The 26,653-nt window shown below is 35.2% G+C and overlaps 1 protein-coding gene and 1 pseudogene across 2 annotated transcripts in view; one reads left to right on the forward strand and one right to left on the reverse strand.

The window, feature by feature from the left end:
• The window catches only part of LOC149546290 (uncharacterized), a 72,853-nt gene that overhangs the window by 4,613 nt on the left and 41,587 nt on the right, over window positions 1-26,653 (reverse strand). The window lies entirely within an intron of this gene.
• LOC149546291 (histone H3.3-like) lies at window positions 13,330-13,815 on the forward strand (annotated as a pseudogene).

Consider the following 26,653-nt stretch of genomic DNA (forward strand, 5'->3'; position numbering starts at 1 on the left):
TCTCAAACAAGGGAACAGTAGTATAGGATGATTTGATTAGGTTCCTGAGAAACCCCCTAACCTAGGCCCAAGAATGGATATCCCATACCTCTTGACTGCATGTGGCCCTTCCCATACATATAAGGTGGTGCACCTAGAGTAATGTCCTGTCAATGTTTTCCTCAACCTTGCCACTTCTATCCTACTTATATTTTAAAAAATCTACCGACTCACCTTGGACTCTGCTGGACTCACAAGCCCAATGGCTAACCAAGTCGACTCGTCATGGAATCAAGAGTCAAATCTAGGTGAGTCACTCCCATTGGACTAGGGAGTTTTTTTAATGGACTTGCTCAAATCAACTATCGGAACTCACAAGACTAGAGGAAGGACTCGCGCCACCCAGAAACGATGCCCAGTCATATTTTAAAGTCATTTTATTTTTACCTTTTCATTCATTTGTTGTTTGTTTTTGTGAAGAACATGGCATTTGGGTTTGGATGCAATACCCCTCTTATCGTAACTTTAGTAGGGTTTTGAAGATCATATAAGTACACTCGGACTAGGTTGGGAGATAAGGTTGTTTTTGGCACTGATTGATTTAACAACTTGACAAATTCATGCATAGGTGAAACTATAAGATAACATCAAACATTCTTAACAAGAATGTTACCTATCTACTCTGAAATTGGTAATGAACTAGGTACCTATGTTATTATATGTTTAGAAACATTTCTATACTTCTCATATGCATCTCTTCTTGCTTATGATGTTAGATATTGCTTTGCATTTGATACCTGATCGTGCTCTATCTAATGCCTTTAGGAGATTGGGTACATGGTTGATTTGTATAATGCTTTGTATGCTATTCTAAATTTGTTATTATGCTTTCGCTACCTTGTTTATAATATTTTGATCATTTGGTTTCAAACTAACTGAACTAACTCATAGTGCCTCATATGTGTGTGTGTTTACACTGCTTGACGTGTCTTTAGGATGAGGGGAGGTAGTCGTAGTCACTTATTTTGGAGATCTACACAATGTTGCACTCCTTTCTTGCCTGACATTGTTTGCATATATATGCATATGTATTGTATCTTGTCAATTGGTGATGCGGGTGTGTGCAGGTACTAGGGATTGACCCTACCTGGCTACACGCATCTAAGCATGCCTTAAAACACTTGAACTAGTTATTGTTAAAAAGGGTGATGGAACCATGACCCATATAGGAACCCTCAGCATAGAAATCCTGATGGGAGAGTTGTCTACCATTAGGGGATCTTTTGGGATTCTTGCCTTTGGTTACTACGACAGTCAAATTTTACATCAGTAGTTTTATATTTGATTTTGATCTTGAGATAGCACTTTGATACTTTAATATTTTATTTGTGATTTTTGGTTGATATTGATCTCATGATGTTTGAATAGGTTAATCAAGTAAATCTATCCAAGTATATATGGGTGCACAGATATATGCCTGAATAAATATACATTTACAGTTAGTATATGTGTGGCATTAGTTCAAATACTCTTTTTGGTGAATCTTAGTTAACTAATGTTGTAAATAGAGAAAGCAAAATAAATAGACCAAAAGTGATTTAAAAAAATAAAAGAGGAACACATTGTAAGCCTTTTTGGAGACTTGAACACTTGACCTTTGAACTACTAAACCCTCTATCCACCATCTCACCACTCGTACTCTATAAGAACCTTAGCAAGAAAAAAAAATTGTAAGTTGTTAAATAAGAGATTAGATGACATATAGGAAGTAATAAAAGGGCATGGGAATTGAACCATTCATCTCTTAAGTGAGATTGTGGAGACCAAACCATTGCGTTATAGGATATCTTTGAGAAGGGAATCCCCAATAGCCTAGAAAACCTATTAAGTAGTTACAAATTATAACAAAAATATAATAATAAAATATGGTTTGATTTAATTAATCAAACCATAGGAAGATGTCCCTTCCAAAGTATGCAACCAATTGGAAACAACATCCTACTCCTATATACTAGGAGCCTTTATTTGTGATTTTTGGGTGATCTTGATCTCCTAATGTTTGAATAGGTTAATCAAGTAATTCTATCCAAGTATATATGGGTGCACAAATATATGCTAAATATACATTTATAGTTAGTATATGTGTGGCATTAGTTCAAACACACTTTTTGGTGAATCTTAGCTAACTAATATTGTAAATAGAGAAAGCAAAATAAATAGACCAAAAGTGATTGGAAAATATAAAAGAGGAACACATTGTAACACTTTTTGGTGACTCGAACACTTGACCTTCGAACCACTAAACCCTCTATCCACTAGCTCACCACTCATACTCTTTAAGAACCTTAGCAAGAAAAATAAATTGTAAGTTGTTAAATAAGAAATTAGATGACATATATGAAGTGGTAAAAGGGCGTGGGAGTTGAACCCTTCATCTCTTAAGTGAGATTGTAGAGACCTGACCATTGTGTTATAGGATATCTTTGAGAAAGGGAATCCCCAATAGCCTAGAAAACCTATTAAGTAGTTACAAATTATAAGAAAAATATAATAATAATAAATGGTTTGATTTAATTAATCAAACCATAGGAAGATGTTGCTTCCAACGAATGCAACCAATTTGAAACAACATCCTGCTCCTATAAATTAGAAGCCTTCCTAGGAATGAGAGATAAGAAAATATTTGACAAAAATTGTAGAAGAATTAAAGACAAAACAATAGTGAAAATTATTGGGAAGGAAACCTGCACAAGGAGAATCTAGAGGTATCTAGGAGGGAGGGAAACTATACCAGCTTGGAGCCATGGGAGACCAGGAAGCTTGAGAAACACACACAGGCTTCACTTGCAACCCATCTCAAGAAACCATGTAGGCTTCTTTCTTTTCACCTATTTCTCAAAAGACTCAATTTAAACTAAGGAAAAAATTTACATTATGAATCATAAGAAATGCATGGTGTATGATTAATGAAATTTTGTCTGATTAATTAACAGAAAGCTTATGTCTGAAATTTAGTGTTCTAGTTGTGCTTATGAAATTCCTCTTTTGTATAATCATTGTATTCCTTATAGAAATCCATAAGGGGATAATCTTAGTGTACTATTTTGGGAATGTAATGAATTGGATTCCCAAGACATAAGGCAATTTGCTCAAGACAATCTAGAAATTTGATTCCTTACATTATGTATATTGTTTTTGTATTCTTTGGAACAAATGCACATGAATACTGCACATATGCGCAGTTCTGCATGTTCCTAGTTTATCTGTCACATTAAACAAAAGTGCAACTCTAGAAAAACAAAAGCGCAGCTATAAGAAACAGAAGCACAACAATAGAAAACAAAAGCATAGCTATATGAAACAAAAGTGCAATTATATCAAACAGAAGCGCAACAACAATGAATATATGCGCAGTTTTAGCAAAATGAACAAAAGTGCAACTATTTGAATGGATGCGTTGGTATACTACATGGAAGTTTAGCAATAATGAATGAATGTGCAGGAATGTGAAACAAAAGTGCAAGTGCATTAGATGGATGTGTTGCTGTAGTGAAACTTGGCAATTTTGACCTCGAGTCAGTTTTCAGCACCAAGGTATAACATAAAAAGAACATTTAAGTGGCATAATTTTTCTTTCTTATACTTCCTTTCACCTTTTGAGATAGGTTTCAGCCTCATAGGGAATCAGCAATTCAGCTTGTCATTTTTATGTTTTGTGACCTTGTATCTACTTATGAAGCATTAACTCGTAGAGATGTGTTATTCATTCTTGTAAAGTGTTTTCTATGTGCTTATTACATCTTATTGCTTATGCGATGAATTAGGGTTTAGTGGATTGACCTACGGGTATGAGACCCTAGAAATGTGCCCTAAACCAGTGAATGGTTGAATAGGATTTTGAATTGAATTTATTTTGGTCACCAGATGCTTATGGATTTTGTAGCTTGTTGGAAGAGAAAGTTTCCTACATTATTTAAAATGCTGTTTCATGTGAATATACTTTGATGTATGAGTTACGGTTTTTGACTAGGGGTATGGGACCCTAGCTTATTATGCCCTATAACGCTTTGTGCTTTTGGATTCTTTTGATGAGTAGGGTAGAGACCCTAGGTGACTCGCTCGCCATAGGTGTCGGGGTCCGGAAGTGGCTACAAGAGGATCCTATGTGTTAGAGACAGGAGCCTTGTGAAGGCTGGCTGCACATGTGAGTTGGTTAATAACATTAATTAAACTTATGGATTTTGGGGTTTTGGGAATTCACATTAATTAAGATAATAAGGATGTATTGCTGGAGTACTCTACGAGAAGAATTTCTATGTAGTAGGGAAATCTATGACGTAAGGGAATGATCCCGAACAGTACAAAACCATACATATCTTGTTAGAGTACTCGGGGAGAAGACATTATGTGCAACAGGATGGTGTTTGGCTCAAGAGAAGGATCCCAACACTATAGGAATGTACAATGACACTCACCTAGATGCAATTGAACCCTTCACTGTGTTTTTGCCTCTAGTTGTCCATTTGCTTTGTGATTTCAATTTGAGCATTGTTCTTTTATGTGGCACTTTGATTTTGGGGTATAAGCCTTAGATTACCTTAGAACTTATGTATCATGGTCTTATCTCCTAGCTCGAGGGAGTGGACCATTTATGGCTCCACATGGTTGAGTGGCAAAATATTTTAAAGTACTATTCGAGTGCTCATGGATGGCTTTATATGGATCATTGTTGAGTGGCAGTTGAAGATCATTTCTTGAAGTTTATATGGTGCATTTTCTTCAAAGAAATTTATGTAATATTGTAACGTAAACTCGTAAATAAAGTACTAAGCTCATATTTATGTATCATGAAATAAAAAGGTATGTAAAAAGGGTAAAGAGGATAAAGGGAAATGAGAATATATTGTATTATTTCAACAAATTGAATGAAGTTATGATGATGCCATGAATTGTATATTTATTTGTAATTAGATGGATGTATGATTTGGTTTAGAGCTGTGTACTCTTTATTATGTTATCAAATGAACAATCTATGATTTGGTTTACATGTGTGGTTGATGGTTTAAATCTATCTCATGTATCTTTATTGCATATTAAGTAGATATATTTGATTATAAGGATTGGGCATTATTTCCTTATTTCTAAATGGATATTAGAATGGATAATGTAACAAATCATAAGTGCAAATGAAACTAATAGATTGTTTAACTTAAGGAGTAAGGATAAACTGTTAGAAAGAAAATTTAAGTGGTGTTTAAAGATGTCATCAAGGAAATTGTTAGGACCATTACATATAAGATAAAGTGAAAGCCATTCAAAACGAAAAATTGTTCACCAAACTTCGTATCAGTTTGTCTTATCCTTCGGAGTTCCCTAGCAAGGCATTGCATTGGAAAACTTGACAAAACAAAACCAAACCAGCAAAAGAGATCAAGGTTCTTTTTTTTTCATTTTCATCTATAATGAATCAAGAAAATCTTGGAAAACATGGGGAAATGCTGGCAATTTTTTCCCCCTCATTAGCTTATTTCCTTGTTTTTTAATCTTGTTTTTTACTACTATTTTTATCAAATGATTCATTATCGACTTTGGTTGTTTTTCCATAAACCCTATTGATTTTTTAATTTCTTCATGTTATAACACTATGTCAACTTCAACTAGAAAGGGCAACGGCAAGGGCAACGCAGCCCAAAAATCAGGAAGAACAAAACATTAGGCATGAATGCCCTTCCTACTATATATATTGCAAAAAGAAGAGGGGAAAAACAAAAAAAGCCATGATAGCTGCAATGCATCCACTTCAGCTGCCCTTGGTCGCACTCGCAAAAGTGCACCCTTCTATCAATATCAACTAATTTATCTATTGTTGACAATAAGGACAAGGTTACTGAGACTCCAAATCCCCTTTCATTAGACCCAAATATTTTTACTCCAAGTAATGTTCCAAGAGGACAACCTTCACTTGACGGTCCGAAATAAAGAAAAGCATTATAAGGCAATGATAGTAACAAGAAATTTTTGGCACTACAACAATTTACCTTTCAATGTTGGGAAGGTTTGGTTACCACATTTACAGTTGCAGGCAAGGGGTTTAACGTGCCAACAACTTATGCCTTAAGTGGGACCATTGCTAGAGAAAGCAGTGAAAATTACACATGTTGTGGTTGATGATCCAAAAAAAAAGACACAGCATCTTGATTCTTATCTAATGGGTGGATACATGGAACAAATAGGACTCTCCTCAACTTCTTGGTGACTTCTAATGGTGCAATGGAAGTCAAGTCTATAGATGCCTCAAATGAAATTAACCATGTTCTGACTTTGTGCAATTTGTTAGATGGGGTGATCCAACAAGTTGGAGTTGAGAATACTGTACAATTTGCATTGGACAAGGCAATTGCATATGTAGATGCAGGTAGAATTCTTATAGAAAGGCATCCCACAATTAAATGGAGTATGTGTAATTCACATTGCTTGGACTTGTTAGAGTACACTGAAAGATTAGCTAAGTGAAAAGGGTGGTTGAAGATGCTAAAAGTGTCACCAAATTCATCTACAAGCATACTTGGGTCCTCTTTCTGATGAGAAAACACACAAATGTCAGACCTTGTGCCACTAGGGGTCACACGATTTGCTAGCCATTTCCACACATTGCAAAGCATTCTTGATTCCATTCCTTATTTTAAGCAAACGGGTGTGTCTAATGCTTGGCTGCAGTTTGCATAGTCCAAAAAATCCCAGGGAGGAGAAGATAGTAAGTGTTGATCTTTATGACCGGCTCAGGAAAAGTGGAGACAAGATGATGAAGTTAAGTAACAAACCCAAATATAAACTTTATATTAATCTCTATTTTTGTTTGTAGACTTACTTCTGTGTAATGTCGCTCTAGTTTCTCCTAGTTTGTCTTTTTAAAAGACAATATAAAATATATATATAGATAGATACCTTACGTCAGAGATTATTCCTAAACTAGTGGAAGCATTCTTATACATCGGCATTTGCAGGTGTTGATAGATATCACTTGGAGATAATGGCAAATATATTTAATTAGCCAATCTTCGACTGGAGATAACATCTGGTAATTTGTTTAGTGGAAGACACCAAACAGAAAGTCATGAGTGGTAAAACGGAGGATTTGTTCCTTTTAGAATTCAATTGTGGTATCCCTATTTGCACATATCTATCGTGCCAACACAATCACAGGAATTTATCTTGCCAACGTAATAAAGAGTTTGACTTTAGGGTGGACAAAGGAAATCATTGGGCAAGAATACAACAGAGATATATGTGAACAAGTGCAATTCGGTTGCCACAAGTTGGGTACAATTTCTATTGGTTATCTTATTATGTCAGCACAGTCATCCGAGTTTCCTTACCAACACAATCAAAGACATAAGTCTTAATGGAGAACGCCAGTACTAATTGGGCAGATTGATATGTTTGCAAATGTCATCAATAAGACAACACAGGAATCTGTCATCTGGAGCAGTAAAGAGTTTGTAAGTCAGTTGCATCAGTATAATTCATTATACAGAGGCTCAAATTGTATCTTCCATCTCTCATTTTCTTGTATCATTGTGAAGAAATAATTAATATTGTTTCCAATCAGATTATTGTCAATGAATCTGCTATACATTCTATATCATTCCAGTCAGATCTTTATTTCCAGTAAGCAAATCAATATATATACTATTAGATTAGACTGCAAATGAAATCAATCATTTCACTCTTGTTAGTCATATTGTCTAGAAAGATTAGAGATTACCTGGAATCTTATGGTGGTCTGAGAGTTTTTCTTCCTGTTAGCCTGAAATATTCATAGATCAGAAATTGCAACAACCGTGCTACAATTTCCATAATACCCAAGCCAGGCAAAACAGGGATCCTAACATTCCAGTAGAGTCATCTAGTTCATCCATACAAGTTGATATTGAAGATAGTCATACAGAAACAGACATAGAAATAATCTTTAAACGAGATAATAGTATGGGGAAAGAAAATGATAATAGGAATCTCATAAAAGCATTAATCAAGAGCCAAACATATATGCAAGACAATGTAAACCGCATGACTGATTTGATGACCTAGTTTATGACTCACTTTAAACCAAAATCAGAATAACGCAGAGAAAATGATGGTCGGGAAGATCATTCGGTCAATAATCAACCTGAGAGATCCACAGCGACAAGGCCTCCCATGCCAACATTTACTCCTACGAACCCATAACTGGAGACGGAAACTCCTAATAGATAATTACAAGAAATATACCAGGATTGGTTGTAGTTGCGGGATGAATTTAGATCGTTGATGACCTTTAGAGAATACTTGGATGTCAAGATGAAGCATAGGTCTAAAGGACAACGGGGTTACAACAATGAATTACAAAGGAAAATTGGTAAGATGTCTATTACTAATTTTGACGGGTAAGGGAAGACAACTGCCAGAGCTTGGGTGCAAAAACTTAACACTTATTTTCAATTAAACCCTATGATGGAAGATGAAGCAATCAAATATGCAGCTTTACATTTAGAAGGGGTGGCACATGAGTGTTGGCACCATGGGCAAATTACTTTGGGTCACGATCAAATTAGCACATATGTTGACTTCACTGAGAGACTCATTGACAGGTTTGACTCTAAGGATCCTAAACTCCATCTTAAGGATTTAACTCAGCTTAAACAAACGGGAGTAGTGGAACAATATATTTATGAATTTAAAAAGTTAGCAGTCCTAGTTACTAAGATTACTAAGAGTCAAAAAATTGCTCTATCCATTGATGGGTTATCTGATGCACTCAAAGGATGGGTCAAATCTTTAAGTCCTCCTTCATTACAGACAAACATCAAAAGGGCTAGAGAATCGGAACCTTCTTCAAAGGGGAAAACTTATAATAAAGCACCGCCATCAAAACCAGATAATGAAAAAAAGCCATCAATGGAAGATACACCTAAAAACAAGTTGGATAAACACGAGCGAGACGAACTTAGAAGGAAAAAGTTATGTTTCAATTGTGTAGAGGCATAGGCACCACGATATAGATGTTTGGGAAAGGAGAAAATTCATTATATTGAGGTAGTATCGGATAATGGAGATGAGGAAAATATAGACCAAAACCCAAAACATAGATAGTCAAAAGGCCACAAGGCAAGTTCAAGAAAATAGACAAAGAAAGGTAGTAATAGCATCTATGACAAGAACTCCACATTATAAAATTTTCAGAGTAAGAAGAGATTTACAAGGTTAACGAGTTATTGTTATGATGGATAGGAGATCTACTTATAATTTCAAAGAAACTGCACTTGTTAAGAAACGTGGTTTACATAGAGTAAAACATGAAGGATTTGATGTTGAAGTTACAGGTGGTACTAATTTAGTCATCACTCGTAAGGTTCCACAATTAAGTATTGATCTTGGTTATTATACAATAACAGATGTCTTCTAAGTGGTTGATTTGGTTAACACTATTATTATTTTGGGAATTCAATGGATGGAAACTTTGGATAAATATTCTCAGAGTTTCAAACGCAGAGTTTTCTTTCAAGGTTAACAGGAAAAAGTGATTCTCATGGGAATGTCAAATGGTGCACCTAAGATCGTGACTGCTAACAGAACGGAAGCTATTTTCTGCCATGGTGATGTTGCAAGTGGAATACTTCCAAGAGTACCACCAGATGAAAACTTTGAACTAGAGGAAGGTGCAAAGCCAAAGCTCAAAGATGAAATAGAAAGAACATTCAATGGAAGAATTTGCCAATGATGTTATCTGGTAAGGTATGCATGTGCTACAACATTCCTAATTTACAACTGCTTGTGGGCAAGCAACATGGGAAAGGGGAGATTTGTATGCGACTTGTATTTTTCTGCACATCTTCTGCAACCCAACCCCTTTTTTACTTCGGATCACGGTATAAAAAATGACCTGTATTTTTTCTAGTAAATTGCGGTTGGTTTTGGGGGCATTTCAAGCTTTGTCCATTGTTTTCAAAGTCATCTAGGTTTTCTTACAACCATCTATCATTGACTTTTGGCTGGAACAGTTTCATTTTCCACCATTTTCATAGTCAAATTTGCCATTTTTTTTAAAAAAATTCAAATACAGCTAGGACTTTTTTCAAAACTCTCTTTCCTATGTTATTTTTAGAAGTTTGTCTATTCTTAATGGGTTTTTGCAAATCTCAACTAGGTCGGTCTTTGTTTTTCTTGTGTACATTTTTCGTGGCTCAATTTTTGAGCCAGCAGATTCAAAATCTAATTTCAGATTTTGGGTGTCGTTGCATTTTTTTCCGAATCTTCCATCCATCTACCTCAAAGTTTGTGCCTTTTCAGATATTCACATTTTTTTTATCAAAAATGTGTCATGGCATCTCTCACCAATCTTCTCTTGGAAGGCAGTCAACAATTCAACAAAAGAACTACAACACCTGGAAGCGGAGAATGATGATGATCTTCAAGTATCGTCGCTTTGAGGTGCTTGTTATGGGTACCGAGACTCAGCCTACTACAGTTGAGGATACTCAAGAGAAGTTTGATGAGCATAATCATGAACCAGTTATGCTTACTAAGATTTTGGTTACTGGTGAAGGTGATCAATTGCCTCGAGTGTCATTCGACAAGACAGCTGCAGCAATCTGTAAAAGACTAAAGGATCTCCACGAGACATCAGACAAAATCAAAGCTTTCTTTCTTAAGAATCGGCTATACTCTATTATTATGGATGAGCATGTGTCCACATCTTCTAAAGATTAAGGATGTCAGAGATTAATTTGAGGCCACTGGTTGTACAATGAAAGAAGAGGATATGGTGGTTATTACTCTAAAAAGTCAACCACCATCCTATGACCACTGTTAGAAGTTGTAATCTTTCCTTGGTGTATTTATAAACCAAGGTTAGACCTTCTTTATTTATTGTTGTAATATATTAGGATATAAGCCAAGGTATCCTAATATATTCCTTTTTGTCCTTTTTCCACTACATCTTATTTTGTCATCTAGTGGAATATGTGAGGACAAATACTTATTGTAATTTCTAATTTTAGATTATTCCTCCTTAAGAGGAATCTCACACTTGGCCTCACACACTTATGAATGGTGGCATTCATAGACATGGGAGTTACATTCTAACTCCTCTCTCTCATCTCTATTTAAGAGATGACCCTCTTCTCTCATTCAACAACAATGAGGTTTCTTCCTCTTCTCAATTATTGTATGAGCATTGCTCTCTCTCTCTCTCTCTTCCTTCTTAGGCTTTTCATGCCTCATTCATAATATCACAAGGGGTTTTCTTTGCTTTCCCCTTTCCAAATATCTTGTCTCATGGTGTTGGAGTTTGAAGCTTTCTCTCTCCTATTTTATGGTAATATCTTTTCATGCATTTACTCACTTAGATTCTTTCCTGGTTTTGCTTATTTACAGATTTCTTTTTCCATTTCTAACATGGTATCAGAGCAGTTTAATCTTTGTTTTGAGTGTTTGCATGAAGGTACGATTCGAAGGAGACTCTTGAGAGAGATTTCACTAATTTCTTCTTTAATCTTTTTAAGATGGAAGAAATTGAATTTTTTTTAGATTTGGCTGGTTTACCGCCAAATCCGATTAACTTTTGTGTGCTTTAATTTGTGCAGATTACTCTTTATTTTCTATTAGTTTTTCATCTAACTCCCTTTGGAAGGCTTGCCGCCAAAGGGTTTTTCTATTTTGATATCACTGTTTGTTAAAAATTGTGATTAATTTTCCATTTTTTTAAAAAAAAAAAAACTTTTAAGAATGATTCACTAAGGGCTCTTGGCATTGAAATCCCCCTTCTTTCTCATGTAAGACCATCGGTTTTTTTTATCTTTGCCGCCTGGAGCTATCCCTTTCAATTCTTCTCGCGTTTCTCTGGTCTCTATCGCCAAACGGCTCATATTCTGTATGCTTTGTTTGCGGATATTTCTGTGATGTTTGATCAGCAACCAAACTGTCAACCATTGCGGCAGATCCCATTTCCATCTCAGCGGGATGGAGAAATTTTGCTCTCCTAGTAGAGAAAGCAGTCAAGAATAAATAATTTATATGTCCAACCCTGCACGTAGCCACATTATCTAGCATATATAAAATGGCTGCATGATTGTAATCTTGTCCAAACTCTTTTGGAAGATACAATGAAAAAGTCTAGCCATTGTCATCAACTCTTACAACCCCAGCCATAAGCTTGTGTATCAGCATGGACTATTAGATTATACCTTCCATGCATCATTATCTTGAGTACCTGATGGAGAACCAGGTACAAAGGGAACAAATCCCCGGCCCCCAAACATAGGACGCCCAAATGAATCATCAAATTTTCTCCAGTAATAATGCACTGTATATGAAGGTGCTTGAAGTAGCATGTGTAAGCTGTCTGGCCTTCTTATATGCTATCAAAGTTTCTGTACGAATTGGGCTTTGAATGATACACGTCCAATGTAGTATTTTCATTGAGGAGCAAAAAATGGAACACCATAATGTTAGCCTCGTCTTCAGAAGTAGTAACAGAAACTACCCAGGCACTGTCCAGTGGTTTGGACGAAACAGCGTTTGCGTTACTTGGAGGAGGAGCCATAGCCGCTCTTGCAGCTGCCCTCTCTTTTGCAGACCCAGAGAAAAGAAGGAAGCAGCAAGCAGCCGAAACGAGCGGAGATGAAAAAGAAGTGGCTGTGGAATTGGTAGCCTGTCTATTCCTTTGGCAATGGAAGGGGCCATTGTCTATGCAAGTGACATTTCATCTTCCATGGTAGCAGAGGCAGAAAGGAAGGCTACTGAAGTACTGACGCCCTCTTCTTCGGGTCCCACATTGGTGAAACCAGTATTTGAGACTAAGGACTTGGAGTCCTTGGATGGGAAGTATCATACTGTGGCATGTTTGGATGTTTTGATACATTACCCACAAGAAAAAGCAGGAGGAATGATTGCTCATCTTCTGTTGTCACGCCTTTTCCAAGTAGTGGATGCTATAAGCTCTTTGGACTTGAACCCAAAACCTCTGGCACACCCGGTGGGACACGAACCCACAATCGCCTATAAATATAGCATGCGAATCAAACTTATTGCCGCGGGTTTCTTGCTTGCAAACTTATATGTATTGCGTTGCCCCATTTCAGAATTTCTCATATTTTAAGGATGTGTGCTTGCAGAGGCCTATCTAGTGGGTTTGTTTGAAGATACTAATTTGTGTGCCAGTCATGCTAAGAGGGTTACAATAATACCAAAGGATATCCAGCTTGCTAGACGAATTCGTGGTGAAAGGGCTTAGGCCAGTTCATTTCTTTGGGATTAATTTGTAAAATCTACATTTTATTCTAGTCGATTGTAAAAAGACAAGAGTTAAAAGAGTTAGGTCGGCTGAGATGTGTGACCGGTATATACATATATAGCCAGCGCATGATTACTCCATTTAAATCCTTTGGCGCTGAATCTAGCGGGAGTTTTATTTTTTTTGTTCTGCGATCGCTTATATCGTCTGTTTACCGTCCGGTGATAAACTTCTTCAGTGAAAGAATTTCAGGTTTTGTGATATTGGCCTTAATTGAAAAATGGCTCGTACCAAGCAAACTGAGCATAAGTCTACAGGAGGGACGGCTCCAAGGAAACAACTTGCAACTAAGGCTGCCCGTAAGTCGGCACCTACGACCGGAGGTGTGAAGAAGCCTCACAGATACTGTTGCTCTACGTGAGATCCGAAAGTACCAGAAGAGTACTGAACTCCTCATACGAAAGTTGCCTTTCCAGAGGCTTGTGAGAGAAATTGCTCAGGACTTCACGACTGACTTGCGTTTCCAGAGCCATACTGTCCTGGCACTCCAAGAGGCTGAAGAATAGAGAGAGGCCAGTATTAAGGTAAGTACCCTCAAATCCCTTCAAAGGATGTATTGCAAAAGATTTGAATTTAATAGAGTTTGAAACTTGCTTGTGAGTTTGTTTCCGTTTTCGTGTTATTCCTCTATGCTTGCTAAGCTATGATTAATCTCGTCCATCACAAATCCTTGCATGGGCTGTCAAAACTTTTTTTAGCATGCAAACAAAACTTTTTTAGCATGCAAGATTCTTTTTTTTAAGCTCTTGACAGGAGCATCATTTACTTTCTCATTACCTCTTGTCAACCTATTTTTAGCATGTAATAATTCCTTGTCAGACAAGTGTAATATTCTCTTACACATTACAAGCTTTTATTCAAACTTTTTTTAGAAAAGTTTTTAACTTTCTTTAGTATACTCTTACTCTGAACTCTATCATTATTTACTAACCTTTTTTGCAGGGTTAGTTCTAACAAATTTTACATAAAAAAACAGAAGGGGAAATCATTTTTTTTAGCACCAAGCTATCATTTAATAATTGTAATTGTATGATTTCATACTATGATATTTTAAGTATATTTATTCAAGTATATATGGGTGCACACATATATACCAAGATAAATATACCAGCTATTATAATTTTCATATCCATGTTTACCCTTAATGGAGTTTTATACCTGATATCTATATTTAGTTGATCTTCCTTAAATCATTTTACTTAATGCTGATTGGATTATGAGTAATCTTACACATTTGCCTTCATTTTGACATTCTGATGTGCACATAGTTGCACTTTTATGCTTTTATAGCATTATTCTATGCCCATGTTGGCAATTTATGGTTTTATACCATTGCTATACATGATTTTTATGATATATTTTTTGAGTTGCATAGGGAGCTTAATATTTTTTCAAGGTTAACTATGTAGGTCCCCTCAGTCTAACTGATACATAGTTTCCTTATCTGGCCCATGGAGTATTCCTCCATCCTATATTGGTATGCACTCATATGGAGTTTCTCTCCATTTGATCCTATCTGCCATTTTGATAGGATAATATTTTTATGGAGTTTCCCTCCATGTTGTTCCATTCTTGTTCCTCAATAAAGAGGATGTTATTATTGGAGTTTTCTCTCCAAATTCAGATGATTTGATCCAATTTGAAGGCACTATGTTGTTATATCCTCATAATCCATTCTTTTGATTATCCTAACAAAATCATGATCATTCTAATTTGATCAGCATGTCTCTCCTTTATGTTATTTTCATATATTAATGTGATAATGATTTGCATACTTCATTGCTTAGATCGTGAGTCATGTAAGTTATGGTGCTGCAGCCCATTAACTTGCAGTGGGATGATTCATTAAGTGGACTGTCTATATCCACGTGATTGATGCAAGATTGATGCAAGTATCATTAGTTGGCCTTGTCTGTGGTCATTTGTGCATTAGTATAATATTCTTTTCATGAGAGCATTGATCAAGCTTTTTACTCAATCTGTCCTTGTTGACAATTTTTTGAGCATATACTTTATCTTGATATCAGGTTATCTCCATTGTTTTGTGGTAACATGTTTTACTCATTGTTTCTCTATGAGAATTTTATTATCCTTATTCAAAAGGATTTTGAATTTGCATATATGATGGCATTCTACTTGTGGATATTTGTCTTGTTGTTCTCTTTTTTTTCAGGTGATCCATCAAGGAACCTTCTCGATTTTTCACATATGAAGATGTGTCTATCCTTCCTCATTCAAAGGACTCATGTGCTTCTCTTGGATCTACAAATGTACCATATGGCTTGAAGACAATCAAATTACTTCATATTGAAGATTAAGTTGCAGATTTTTGTAAAAATTATGGGTTTAATACCCTTTGATGTAATTACCCCAAGTAAAGATTAAAGGGGGGTGTTAGAAGTTGTAATCTTTCCTTGGTGTATTTATAAACCAAGGTTAGACCTTCTTTATTTATTGTTGTAATATATTAGGATATAAGCCAAGGTATCCTAATATATTCCTTTTTGTCCTTTTTCCACTACATCTTATTTTGTCATCTAGTAGAATATGTGAGGACAAATACTTATTGTAATTTCTAATTTTAGATTATTCCTCCTTAAGAGGAATCTCACACTTGGCCTCACACACTTATGAATGGTGGCATTCATAGACATGGGAGTTACATTCTAACTCCTCTCTCTCATCTCTATTTAAGAGATGACCCTCTTCTCTCATTCAACAACAATGAGGTTTCTTCCTCTTCTCAATTATTGTATGAGCATTGCTCTCTCTCTCTCTCTCTCTTCCTTCTTAGGCTTTTCATGCCTCATTCATAATATCACAAGGGGTTTTCTTTGCTTTCCCCTTTCCAAATATCTTGTCTCATGGTGTTGGAGTTTGAAGCTTTCTCTCTCCTATTTTATGGTAATATCTTTTCATGCATTTACTCACTTAGATTCTTTCCTGGTTTTGCTTATTTACAGATTTCTTTTTCCATTTCTAACAACCACTTTATTGAGAAACTAAACATTATTGCAACTAATGTTGACCTCAAATTTCTAGATTGGTGCACCAAAATTCTGCAGCAAGACCATTTGAAACAATAGTTTGGTAGCAGTGCTCCTTCATCCTCCACTAAACAAGCATTTTCAACCCAATCCTTTTAAATGGATAAATTCCCATTTCAGTCATCCACTCAATCTCAGGATAGCTCCAATAGGAAGCAATTACGGTGCAACTATTGCCACAAAGTTGGTCATGTGATCTAAGATTGCAGGACTCGCCTTTCTTCTGAATAGTGGAAGCAGAGAGGATCTCAGCCATAGGGCAATATTGCAAGGCATGCAGAGCTCAGTGGTCTACTTGAGTCTGCCTTTTATGCCTTTTGAGGGTTCGCCTGCAATTTTTTTGTTTCGAAGTTTGATATATTAATGTTAATAGCCTCATATGAAAATTTGTGTGATTGAGTTTGCTCACTTTGTTACTACAATTCATAATTTGAGTATTTGCACTAACATCTAATTGATCTAGAACTATGTGTTTAAGTTGGCTTCATTCCAAATAAACATTCTCATAAGCAAGTGTCAACGTGTCAACTTGACTCTCATAGATATCTTCATCACCACTGCTTGGCTATGTCTCCTAACGGGCCCAACAATGAGTTATTGCACTTTAGCTAATTACTCTTTTGTAACTGCGGCAATGATTTGGAGATGCTTTTGTAGTCAACAACTTTGCTTCAGCGCGTGAAATAGGTATCATCATATATTCATCATTACATGTGCTTGTTGGATGCGTTAATCTACAACGTGGCTAATGTTCAAGTCATTCTAACGTTAAGGACAAGACAGCTTTCATTACGAATGGTGTATGTTCAAGCAAGAACAATGATTGATCATTTTCTTCATCCTTGTCATCATGGAAGAAGGACGTTGTTGTGGCAAGTCCATCATTTTTTACTGTTGATTAAAAAGAAACTTCTTTCATATATGTGGATCCCTGTTGGGCAAGGAGAACGTATTCACTTCTTGCGTTTGTTTCAAAAGTTCATTTGCTTTCCAGATTTGTGTGTTCGAGAGCTTCTGGATATCAGTGTTCAGTGATACATCATCCTCTTTGTGCATGAATTCGATTCTCTTTGGCATCATTCAAGTGATTGGAATTCATACGATTGTATTTCTGCTTCTTCTCATGTATATCGATTGATAGATGTTCTCAATCAATATCTCTAAAGGCTTCTCTCTTTATTATCAATGATATTCATATCACTCTAATTTGTTATTGTAAATCATTTTGAATTCTTCAATAGAAGCTCAGATTTGTTGGGGCTAGATTGTTTCCCTCTATGAAGAGGGTTTTTCCTAGGATAACTTGTGCAGATTTTATTTTTCTTTTCCTACTACTTTTAACATGATTGACCATTAAAGGATGGTATTGGAGTCCAGTCTTCTATTTTTGTTTCTCTCTTTCATAGATTTTCTTCTATTTCTAATGGTCACTCCTCTTCTATGTTTCCATATTCTCTCTATTCAATATGGAAACTTTCTTTTTCTCTCTTAAGAATGTTTTTATTTATCTCCCTTTGTTCGTTATAGAAACATTCTTGTGTATATCTATATATATATATATATATATATATATATCATTTATGATCTTTGTTTAATAACACATTCATTATTTTACCATAATACTTTATACAAGATAATCTACTTGTTTTTTTCTTTTTTAGGGGTTAATTTTGTAATAATTTAAAATTTGTTTTCAATTTTCTGGTGACAAAACCTTTGACAAGGGTTCTTTGCATGGGGGATGGAGAGGGTATGCTAGTGGATTTCATTTATGAGATCACTGATTAGACCAAAGATGTCATTTCACGATACTATGGAAGAAATTCAGGAAAATATGAAATCCTTTGGCACATCATTGATTGTAGGTGGACAAACTGACTCCAACAAAGGATACGTGCCTTGACATACTACTTGAACCCGAAATTCTACTTCTCAGATTCATTTAGGGTTAATGAGGTGGTCATGATAGATGATATTATGTGCAGTGATAAGATGGGTCTTGATTGTGACTTGAGAGACAAGGTTCTTGATGAGTTGGAGGTGAGACTTGACTTTTGCTATATCTTATTTTAGATTCATGAATTTGGAAATGTTCATTGTTGAGTTCGAGTCTTTGAGAATTCTTATTTATGAATTTGGAAATGTTCATTGCTTGTAAGTCACAAGGGGCAAAAGCGGAGACTCTTATCTTCACAACAAGCAATTGACAAGAGAGAAATAATCACCATGTAAAACACTTTGTTCAATACTAGAAGAAAAACTTAGAAACTTGATAATGATTGTTAATTTGTTACAAACTTACATTTTTTACTCAAATTCTAACTTTTTTAGTATTTCTAAATCTTTTTGTATAGATTTATGGTGGAAGAATCATGGTGCTAGCACACTTGGTCTTCAAAAGATAGCCATCTATATTTTGTCCCAGCCATGTAGCATTGCCTCTAGGTGTGAATGGAATCATTTGAGAACATTCACATCAAGAAGACAAATAGGTTGACCCAAAAGAGACTCAAGGATCTTGCCTTCATTAGGTACAACCTTTGCCTTCTCACTAGAAAGGTGGAGGGTGTTTTACATAAATCCATTGGCTTGGACGAAATTTATCCATATGGTGATTGGACTGTCAATTAAGAAAGTGATGGTGATGATGTCCTCCTTGCTTAAAAAGATCTTGTTGAATTACAGAGAGGATCAACAACGAAAGAAGCGGCAACATTGAATGATTCTGATAAGATGGAGGATGATGAAGATAAGGAATTTGATCTTGAAGAAGAAGAATTAACTCCTAATTTAGATGCCTCAAAACCTATTAGCTCAAGGCCCAAAACTTTGAGCTATATTAAGAGAGGGAATAGAAAGATGTAGTCTTCAGTTTGTTGTTTATCTCATTTGGGCATATCTTTATATCTAATTTTGTAAACATTTATAAACTTATGTTGTTATACATTTAAAGTTTTTAACTATGATGAAATTTTAAATATTGAGTGTTTGGGATTCATATGATGTGTAATTTATAAATTATGACTCTTATTGTTCTCTAAATGCATTAATTTATTTTCTTTCTTTTTTGGTAAAACTACAATTTCTGTCTTTTGTTGAGTCCTTTTTTGAGTTCAAGTCCAAGTCCAATATTTTGGTCTCTGAAATATGAGGTGAGCCCAACTTTTCCAACTATAATCCTACTCTCCATGATTGAATATCCTTAATATATTTTGCTATCCATGATAGAGATCATGGGGGACATTCAAAGTACAGTGCCCAAAAAAGTTTATTCTCCTAGGCCCAAAAGCAGTCCCCTTTGTCCCCCTTTGTCCTCATGGGACTCCTTAGTCTATACCATGAGGTGGCATGCTTAGGTGTAACGTACCCAATTTTTTAGTTTGCAAGTTGAAGGATTCAATCTATCATAGGTTCTTGTAGGTTGATACTGGTGTTCAGAGGACCTTGTTGTGGACTTATTAGGTTCTCCATTGGCCAGTGATGAGTTTTGGCTCTATTTTGAGGGACTTACTCTTTATAGTAAGTCAACAATTGGTTTTGATTATCTCAAATGAGTTAATGGAGTTGAGTGATGCTCTTAGTTTTTATTTTTTGGCTTATGGTTTCGGTTTCAAGAATCTTCGAGGGAGCGTGTATTTTAGATCATGTCAAGTTCATTCATCATCTTTCTTCATCAAGATCACTTGTGTAGTCAAATCTTGATTCTGATACTTCTTCAGTCATTTTCGCAAAACGGGTGAATTATAATTATTATTTAATTAAATACGGTTTCTATTTGTGTTGGTATTGTATATTGGCCACCTTAGTGTCATTGCTCGTTAGAACCAAATTGGAAATTTTTTAATCTTGGGCACAAGAAACAATGACATTGTGTGTCAAAATATCATGATATTGATGAAAATGTCATTTTCATAACCAAAGGGAGTTAATAAATTATATTATTCAAATATGTGCCTAAGTATAAAGTAAAGGGGATTTAAGTGAAAAGTGTCTTTGTAATGCTCTTGGGCGTTTGGTGTGTAGATGAAACCACACTTATCTAATGTTATAAAAAGGACTTCCTTATGAAGATTGATCATTCTCTCGTCTATTGATTTTATTACTTTGGGAATTCGTTGAAGGGTTCCAACAAGGGTTTTGTGAGGGCTGATTCCTCTTTGTTTGTACTTTGAATGACTGAAAGATTGGTGAATTGTGCTCTGATTATCTGGGATTTAATTCTGACTGTATTGATAGTAATTTTGGTGCTGTTTAATACCAAAATTATTAAGTTCTTGCTGAAGATTAATCTAAGTTTAGACGCCAACCATTTCCTCTTCTTGGCATGAGTTTGTAGCTGATTGGGAATGCCATTGCTAGCTGTTTTTGGAGATTAGGTGGAGCTGCAATTTATATCAGGTTTGGCATTGTTTTGAGCTTGCCTTCTACTGTATTTACTGTTGCTTGAAGGCCATATTTTCCTGCTGCAAACTGGGCGTTTGAGAGCCTGCATTTACTCTACCTTGGGCAGCCAGAGTTTGTGCATGACAAAGGTGATTGGCTGCAAACTATTAGATGCCACAGTTGGGCATCCTTCAAGTCTGTCATTTCCTGTTTAAATAGTAGCATTTGGTCAACGCAAGGCAGCATTTATTATCTGCTGCCAACATTATCTTAAGCTGGGGGTGAAAGACGTGAGCATGTGCATTCTAGGCGGCTGCCATAAATTTTATTAAAAGCCAACACATATCCAAGTTACATAATTTATTCACTTGTCTTTAATATTGTATGTAATAATTGTCTCTATTGAAATTTCAATTAGAATTTTAGATTGGCAACCATACCAGTTGTTACATTTCATGCTATGCATTTATATGTTAAAAAAATCAGAAAAATCATATATTTCAAAAACAACAAAATTGTTAAAACCAAACAAAAGAAGCAACATTCTCCAGCATTTCTTAGCGTAAGCCAGCAGGGCTCTTACAGTGGTATTAGAGCTTGCTTGCAAACTGTTTGATGAAATGTCAAACATCTAAATAGTAAGGAAAATTGATGTTTGTTGAAGTTAGAACCAGCAGGGGTTCTTACATTAGGAAGCGACCCAAACACCACTCCCTTCAGTCCCTCTATCATAACCGAACAGCAATCAGACAGTATAAATATGCATAATGATAATATCATATATACATTTATACCTTAAACCAACTTCAGCATCAGCAATATACATATAAAGGAGATTGCTTGTTATGTCATAAAATCAAAAGTCAACAGTCAGACAATTGTATGCTGTAATTCAAGAGGTATACAGATCAAATTTAATTATCTTCTATGAAATTAATATAAACAGTCAGTATACGTGCACAGCATATTATATCTTAAAGACTTGATGTAAATAAATCATCAATGGGTCAGACAGAATGCAGATATACACAGATTCTACATATGGGAACCCATACCACAGTATCTGATCTGTGATTGCGAGTATTTATGTTTCTCTTAATGGTTTGATTTCCTTTCTTCATTCAACAATTGAATGAATGAATATGGTTTGAAAGGGTGACACTTAAATGATTGATGTTCAAATGATGAATTTATTCATTTGATAGACATTAGATGATTTGGTTTTTATTCCAAGATGTAAACTGACTGATGATGATTTAATTGTTTTCAACTTGTGAAATTGATCTTTGATAATTGATAGATTGTTTTATTCCGCCTTTTGCTAATTCATAGATTGCTTGATTGTGTAGCACTGATGAATGATAATACATTGATGTTTGTTTGGAATGATCTTCCCTTTGCTTTAGACCCTTCCCTTTATAATCTTTCCTTTGCTTCATAAATTGCTTGATTATGTCACCATGTTTCATTGTTGCCTTTCAAAATAATATATTATTCTTCCAATCGATGTCCCCTTTTGACCTCTTCTTCATAAGGAACCACCTCCTCTTTAGTATCTCTATTGAGTGCAGGGAGTCACAAGCTTCCATTTGTTAATGCCCTTATTTTAGAGTCACACCCTTTGGTTATGAAAAGATACATCTGTTTGACAACAACTGCCATCCCTTTCACTTCTTGTTCAATGTTCACCTATCTCTGACTTCTCAAATCTATCTTTACTGCTTTTCAAATCTGTGCATATCCTTTTCTTCTAGATCTACATATCTTATCTTCTTCCTTCCTTCTCAAATTTTATTTCAGATCCCTCCTTATACTTGTGCTCTAAATCTTCTCTAGATCTTTCTGCTCCATTTTCTCCATCCCATTTGATCCTCCTTCCCCTTTACATCTTTTGTAAGGAAAGGTCAGAACTCTTCACCATGTCTTCCCTTTCGAATGGTCACACCCTTCCACAATCACCACCTTTTGAAAGATACATAACTTTTCTCCATTCCATTTTATCCTTCTTCCCTTTATATCTTATGTGAGGAAAGGTCACAACTCTTCACCATGTCTTCCCTTTTGAATGGCCACACCCTTTCACAATCACTACCTTTTGAAAGAGTCATAACCCTTCATCTTTCAAAAGTGTCACTTCCTTATTTTCTTCCCTTTTCTTCCTTCTTGGCCTAATCTTTCCGTAACTCTTTTACTCCCTCTTCTTCTTCCCTCCCTTTCCCCCTCAAATGTTCTATTCTCTCCTTTTTGTACCTCATACTTGAGGTAGACAACTTTTCCATTCATGCTTGCTAACCATTTGTTTAACTCAATTAAATTTCACTTAATTTTTAGTTTTATTCTTTTATTTTTTTAATTTAATTATTATTGTTTATTATTTAATCATATTTGAAGAAGGGGACATTACAAAGAACAATAAATATTTTTTAAAAAGGACTAGAGCTATAAGTGGAGAGAAGATTCTCCTCCCTTGGAATCAAATATATATAGAACAAGAGCTCTCTAAGGAGATATAAAAGTTAAAAGATTGATGAACTTACCCAAACTTCATGCACATACACCAATAGTTGGAGAAAATGAGCAAGCAACAATGAATTAGATATCCAAGTAATAAGAGAAAAACCAATCTTGTCATTATCAGCAAAAATGAAAGAAAAGTGAGATTTAATGGCCTCTCGTAAGATCACATTCCTTCTATTTCATTCCCGTGTCACGGCAACCCAAGTTAATCATCTACATTGCAAAATTCCTCAAAAATTGCTTCATACAACAATATGTAATGAAAGCGAACATTTCATGTGGTCCACATAAATATAAATGGTGTCACTAACAAGTATTATCTAATTTTTTTTGTGCCAAGTATACCATCCAAGTGCCTCCCTCTTGGTTGTGCTATAGTTCTTTTCTGCTTTTGACAATTTTCATGCTCTTCTATATGTTGTTGGGGCATTACATGGACTTGACAATATTAGGTTGAATGTGTATACACCATCTTCAACCAAGAATATCGTCCTTGGGTTATCTTCTTTGGCAATATTTATCGAGTTGTACCCCAAGAATTCATCCATGAAATACATTTCATCGCCAACCACTTCTTCCAAGATCAAGTTTGTAAATGGAATATCAATCAAGAATATCATCATTGGGTTATCTTCTCTGGCAATACTTATTGGGTTGTACCTCAGGAATTCATCCATGAAATACATTTCATGGCCAACCACTTCTTCCAAGATCAAGTTTGTAAATGGAGTCGAGAATGGGTCTTTAACAGTTGTCCACACATTCTAATCTAGTTTGCCTCCTCTTTTAATGAAGTCATAATTGGTGAAATGAACTCACCTATTTCTACTTGAAAAATTATGCATGTATCCAACATCTTCTCAATTTCTTTGTGTACCTTAGCAACATAATTCTTATTCATCCTATAGGGTTTTGTAATGTTTGTGCACTAGGTACGAGGGGGATATTATGTACACATAGTTCAATGGTATACTCTTAAGCTTCATGTATGTCTTGGTCAAGGTGTCTTTACACTCCACAAATATCTTGAATGCAGTTGCCCTCAATGTGGGGTCTCATTAGTCACCAACCAAAATGATTTTTAAGTTGTCTTCGTCACTTACCTTCTTCACACTCAACTCTTTGTATTTTATTATCATGCCTCTTCTGAAATGATAAGATGGTCTATCACCCACCCATGCTACTCTCTCCTTGTACTCTGAAGGAAATGTATTACTTGCCATACTAGGTACGAGGAGGATTTTTTGCGCACATAGTTCAATGGTATACTCTTTAGGTCTTTATATGTTTAGGTCAAGGTGTCTTTGCACTCCACAAATATCTTGAATGTAGTTGCCTTTGGTGTGGGGTCTCATTTGTCACCAACCAAGATGACTTTTAAGTTGTCTTCATCACTTACCTTCTTCACACTCAACTCTTTGTATTTTATTATCGTGCCTCTTCTGAAGTGATAAGATGGTCTATCACCTACCCATGCTACTCTCTCCTTGTACTCTAAAGGAAATGTGTTACTCGTCATTACTTGGTCACCTTTTCTTTGTTTTCCCAATTTGTAGCATTTTGCATTTGTGGTGAAAGAATTCACAATCTTCCATCTACAAATGAAACAGCCCATTCAAAGAACTAACCTCATCTTTAGAAGAACTCTCCAAATCAAGCACCACCTTATCATTTGGTTTCATGCATCCTCATTTTTCATCCATTCCTAACTCTACATCTTCCAACTTTGACTCAGACATGTCAACTCTTTTCTTACCACCTAGTTCCTTAGGTCAATAACACATCGTTTCTTTGCCTTGATCAAGATCGTGCTTTGCCTCCAGTTATGGTCTACTTTGGCAACAATCCTTCATACCCTTCCAAGCATGTCATACACCTTCTACAATAGGATGACCGCTAAGTCCAAAGGAGGGATTTTTGTGTCTTGATCATTGCCTTATACCTTTGAAATGTTTCTTAATCTTTTATGACATTTAGCAATTTCAAAGATATGCCAATTTCACTTGCCCAAATTAGAAAAGTCAAGAGAAAGCATATAATTTCCCGTGCTAGGACTTAAAATTTAATACTTCTCTATTTGCTTCTTGTAGGATTATTTCCTCTATTCTTTGTATTTCTCCTTCTCTTAATATGATGTTTTCTCAAAAATCTCTCTCTCTCTCTCTCTCTCTCTCTCTCTCTCTCTCTCTCTCTCTATATATATATATATATATCCATTCTAAAATGCAAGTCTTTTCATAGTAATTATATTATATTGACTATATAATTATATTAATAATTACATATATTATAATATAATAATAATATAGATTATATCAGTTATATTTCTTATTAGTATTAATAATATTATTTTTAATATTAACAATATTTTTATTAGATAATATATTTACTTTATATATTATTAATCTAAATATTAGGTTATATCTAATTCTCATATATTAGTACTAATATATTATGCAACATTATAGCAAGATTACAATAAATCATAATTATATTATTATTATTTTATTGATTTATTATTTATCTACATTATATGGTACTCTAATATTGACGGGATTTCACAGTCCTCCCCTCTTAGATTTTGCTTGTCATCAAGAAAATCATTTAAACATAACATTTCTTGTAGAACCATCATACGACATTATAGTTAGATGGAAGAGGATTTTAGTATACGTCATAATGCATGAAAACACAATGCATACACGAAGTAGACATACGAATGCATGAAAACATTAAGCAAAAACGATGTCGACAAATAGTACAAGCATTCTTGATTAATGCCTTACAATTCACTAGAGTCAAAAAGATGATAAATTTTTCTTCTTCAATAGAATCTTTAACCACAAGTAATCATTAGTATATATGTGTATGTATAAGTTTTGAGAAAAGAGTCAAGATAGTTTATTCCAAGCCAATCCCATACTTCCACATGAGGTGGCTTACTTAGGGTGCTTCTTGTTTTGTATTGCACTTATTATCGTTCTTTAGTTGAGAAGAACACTTAGGATGTAGACAGATTTCCTAGGCACCAAACTCAATGGTCTTCCTCAAGGTTTTTGTGGATACAAGCCCATGATCCCATCTTGGAATGACCTCAACGCAACTTGATCCCATCTTGGTCAAACCTCCAACTATAGGGACGTTGATCTACCCATCTCGGAATAACCAAATGGTTGGAGTAGCCTAAATACACCTTTGTTCTCTCTCCTGAAGCTACCTTTATAGGTAAGTAATAAACTACAAGTGAATTAAAAAGGTCATATTATTCTAATTATAACTCTGGTCTAGAAGGAATGCTAAGATGCAATAGGTTGCTTTGACACCAAATTCTTCAAGGTTTTCGTGGATCTGAGCCCGTAATACCATCTTGGAATAGCCTCAAGGAAACTTGATCCCC

Source organism: Cupressus sempervirens, chromosome 7 (assembly GCF_028749045.1).
Source record: "Cupressus sempervirens isolate cs-2001-9-10 chromosome 7, ASM2874904v1, whole genome shotgun sequence".
NCBI lineage: Eukaryota > Viridiplantae > Streptophyta > Pinopsida > Cupressales > Cupressaceae > Cupressus > Cupressus sempervirens.